This window comes from Actinia tenebrosa, unplaced genomic scaffold (assembly GCF_029948245.1).
Source record: "Actinia tenebrosa isolate PJP-AT-01 unplaced genomic scaffold, QUT_ActTen_1.0 PGA_scaffold3__52_contigs__length_22856419, whole genome shotgun sequence".
Lineage (NCBI taxonomy): Eukaryota > Metazoa > Cnidaria > Anthozoa > Actiniaria > Actiniidae > Actinia > Actinia tenebrosa.
Window position 1 is genome coordinate 5,124,856 of NW_028292580.1, and position 4,710 is coordinate 5,129,565.

Below are 4,710 nucleotides of genomic sequence, written 5' to 3' on the forward strand. Positions count from 1 at the left end.
ATACCTGAAGGCACTTTAATTAAACAACAATTAACCTGTGTGCCTAGATTGTTCAAAAAAAAGAAAAAACCAAACAAACAAATAAACAAATAAAATTCACAACAACAAGTGCTGCCATTACCTCGTAGAAATCAATGAATCCTACCAAATCATAATTGAAATGTTAGTCATACGTTTTCCAGTATCGATAAAAAGTCGTAAGCAGTCGCAAACAGAGCAACCAAGTTGACCAGCCTGTACGCGGAACTTGGGATAATATCGGCTATCCTCGCCATGCGCCGCTAGCTGTGCACGTGGGATCCTAAAGTAATCCGAAGTTTTACAACCCTTACACCGGGGATGATCTTTATGTCATTTAACTATATTTTTCGCTAGTCAAATAGGATATGAAGTATATATTGGTAAACTCGATGGCACAGTGTCTACTGCTTATTAATATGTAGTAGACACAAAAATACTAAAGCAAGTATTTGCCTTAGGCTCAGTGATTTGTTCATTTGTTCATTTGTTCATTTGTTCATTTGTTTATTTGTCCATTTGTTCATTTGTTCATTTGTTCATTCGTTCATTTGTTCATTTGTCCATTTGTCTATTTCTTCATTTCTCCATTTCTCCAGTTCTCCATTTGTTCATTTGTTCATTTGTTCATTTGTTCATTTGTTCATTTGTTCATTTGTTCAATCTGTTAGATTAAAGGTATCAATAACCTAGATCAGATCAAAAAGTAATCGTGCATTTAAATAGAAAAAAGCTATAGCAAAAAACTTTACTTGGAGAACCGGGTATCGATCCCGGTACCTCTCGCATGCTAAGCGAGCGCTCTACCATTTGAGCTAATCCCCCTTGTTCTCATAAGCTACTCATATTAGTTACGCTACTGTCACATTACTCTGCTTAAAGGGTTAGATACTGTATAACTGTTTTATCGATATCACTCGAGAGGATAGTCAAATGTATAGATGCAACCATCCTTAGGTAAAAAAGACATGAGATCGGTTGTTAAAAAGTCCTTAAACCAAATACTAAAAAGAACTTTGAACCTCAAAAACCAAATGCATTATTTGTGTTTATTATACGGCACACTAATTCCCATGTATCGCTCGAATTATGACCGCTTTCACTTGAATTGGTGAAAATTTATTTTAAAAATATGCCAAAACATTTCCCACACCGGGCATCGAACCCGGGCCATGGCAGTGAGAGCGCCAGATCCTAACCAATAGACCATATGGGAATATGATAACAGTGAGTTTACGATTGGGGTATGTTTCTTTGATTTTATCCGATGAAATACGCCATTTGCCAAAAATGAAAAAGGGAGTAAAATTTTCCAATTTTTCTTGAGTCCTACACATAGATGGGAAAGGGATGAAGAAATAGAAAACGCGCGCGTGATGTGTGCTGTCATAAAGCACGCGGGGGTTGGCAGAACACGAGAGTGTTAGGAGAAGCACGACGCGTAGCGGAGTGCTTCTGGACAATTCACGAGTGTTCTGCCAATCCCCAAGTGCTTTATAACGGCACACAGTACAGCAAACAAGTTTTTTATTTCTTTTATAAAATACAAATTACAATAAGAGATAGGAATAAAGCAACGGAAAGCGCGCGTGTGCAATGTGCTCTCATAAAGCACGCGCTCCAAACCAATCAGAGCGCGACATTCATAACAGTTTTTTTTCTTTTTTCATTGTTATGGGAAAGGAATAAATGATAGAACATAGATGGGAAAGGGATAAATAATAGAACATAGATGGGAAATGGATAACTGATAGAACATAGATGGGAAAGGTATAAATGATAAAACATAGATGGGAAAGGGATAAATGATAAGGTCTTACCTACACACCTAATCCATTTGCCGATACTCCTTGGCCATAGAAGGTTAAGACCTCTTTATCCTTTGGCAGATCTGTCCGGGAGATAGGGGACGGAACGTCTGAGCGGCTCAGCGGATTCGTACCAAGTGAGTAATCTAATCGATTATCATATATTAGCAACGCGAGACCGATGAGGATAGAGCTCATTTTAACTCCAGTCAAACTTACAAAAATATGTACTCACAAGAAATCAAAGGAAATAATAATAGAAAGCCTTTGGAGAGACTCGAACTCTCGACCCCTGGTTTACTAGACCAGTGCTCTAACCACTGAGCTACAAAGGCACAGATATTAAGATTCTATCATAAGAAACATTTAGACAAACATGGCAATAGAAGTGTAAAATATTTAAGACGTGGATAAGCTGGATGAGCTTTGCTTCATGGGTGCTTCGTAGAACGGTGTGCGGTCTAAGTTGTTTCACTTTGATCGAGCTGAATGTTCATCCCTAGTTTACTACACACTAGTCAGGCTCTATAACCACATCAAGCACAATCATGGGTTAGTAGTCTTATGAACATAGCGCGACGTGAATTCTACATCAATTTTACTGAGGGAAAATAACTGACAAATGTAAGCTTTTCCGTGCCAGTAAGAGCTTGTTAAACCAGTCAAGGGATGATGGTATTCTACCACATTTGCATGCTCCAGGTTCTCATGGGAGGCGTCAATTTCCTTGTTGAGCAAGGTGGAGTTTCGAATGATCCACGCTCGACTTGATATTAAGAAGTATCTTATTTCTCGTTCTCGCCAACCTTCTCTGAGAAGTAAGTACTCTGCAGAGGTACATCAATAGCGCAGCGCACTGATTCTAAAAAGAGCTTTAACATTCAGACAAACATTGCATTCTGTTTAACCGCGACGAGGAGTATACGAACCGATTTTATTATTTTTACTTAAAGTTAGAATAATACTCCATTTTAAGTCAGTAAGATCTAGTGCGATCGGCTGTGAAAATTATCTGCTCAAAGTAAACTTGTAAGTTTGCTTGTCTGAATTTCGCCTTTGTCTTAGTCTTGATGACGTAACGGTTGCGCTTCGCTATAGCCTAGATCAGATCAGAAAGTAATCATGCATTTGAATAGAAACAAGCTTCAGCAAAAAACTTTTTATTGATCCCAATACCTCTCGCATGCAAAGCGAGCGCTCTACCATTTGAGCTAATCCCCCTTGTTCTACTACGTGTAGGCATGAGAATCACGGGTGGTTGCTGAAACCCGGAACGAGCCCCAACGAGCTGATTTGATTTTGCTGATTTTTGCTTTTGCACGTGTAATAAGGCAGACGGGAGGGAGAGATATAATCAGAAACCTAGAGCCGTCATTTTATTACTTTGAAAGATTCGTGTTATATCTTAAAGTGCTATAACTATGGTTAAGGATATTTTTTCTTTCTTCAGTTCTCATATCAGGTGAGTAATTCATTACAATGCAGATGCCAGGGGGATAAATCAAGTCAGGTCTTCACTGATTTCAGATCTACAAAATGCCTGTTTCAATTTCCATAGATGATCAAGATCTGCCTCGAGATCTATACCTAAAGCCTGAGGTAGGGTACAACGAAAAACTCTAATTTAGATTGATCTATATGGCCGAGTTTATTTATGTAAACACTCTTTTACATATCTTTTTATTTATTTATTTTTTTTAAGAAAGTGGATGGAATTATTACAGCACGAGGGCCTATTAACCGTGGCGATATTTGTTACTCTAGCTGTTTACCGCCGTTAGTTTATCGCGTACAAAACTTATTTCAACCAGCTTTTAGTCCACAAATTCTGTCTCAAAAGCTTACAAAATCGTAATTTACTTTTCAACCATAATCTTAAGACCCTAAATTTATCATTTATCTTGTCATTTTTTGCATGCCTTTGTGAAGTGACGGTTCTTGCAAAGCAAATCCTCGCTATGTGATTGGTTACCTTGTACGAAACTTCGTCTAGATGGTCATATGGTGAGGCGCGTCGCGCTGTAAGTAGATTTCATACTTCATATTATTTTTACTAATTATTCGTTTCATTATTTCCTTAACAGGAAAAACACGGAATCAAAAACACTTGGTACGCTTTATGTATTGTCTGAACCAACGGCATTTTGGCATATAATTAATACATTCATTTATCTAAATAAGCGTTAAACAATCACACTTTGGTAAAAATACTTCTATGACACTGTTGACAGTACTATGTACTTATTGACTGAGTTGGGTCGGGCCGGACGGGAAAATATTGGGCTCGAGGTCATGTCGTACGGACCTCGCTGCGCTCGGTCCGTAAAAATGACCAAGAGCCGAATATTTTGCCGTCCGGCCCGACCCAACTCAGTCAATAAGCATTTTATCATATGACCCAATTTTTATCGTAAAAAAAGGCTGAAAGATCTTGCTAAACTTGATAAATACAGCGCGCGTAAACGAGAACCAATAAGAGAATTCCTTATTATTTGATTGAAAAGAAGCCATTTAACAGTCACTGTAAACACGAGGAACATTTCAAGAAGTAAAATCGTTTTTAATACCATTGAAAGTTTTAAGTTGTTTTAAAACACTTCGCAAATAGCTATTTGGTCAAAAGTGGGGGGAAAATAGCAGCTTGGGAACTCAAGAATGTCTATGTCAACTCTAAGTGTTTTCGTGGACAAATTTCAACGTTTTTAGACTTAGTTAGTCTTCTTCATCTGACTCGATCATAAAACGACGTTTCTTGGGTTTGACCAGACACGAACTAGAGCTTTCTTCATGTCCTGAAAGAACAATATTCTGAATGTTCAATACTCCATGTTTGCTCCCCCCCAAAAAAAACCTGCAACGGCAGTTGAACTTGTAGTCGGTTGTG

General features: G+C 38.1%; 1 non-coding gene across 1 annotated transcript; it reads right to left on the reverse strand.

The window, feature by feature from the left end:
• Positions 1 to 2,088: 2,088 nt before the first annotated feature.
• On the reverse strand, positions 2,089 to 2,161 carry Trnat-agu (transfer RNA threonine (anticodon AGU)). Its single transcript has one exon. It is a non-coding gene; the product is annotated as a tRNA-Thr (tRNA).
• Positions 2,162 to 4,710: the final 2,549 nt, after the last annotated feature.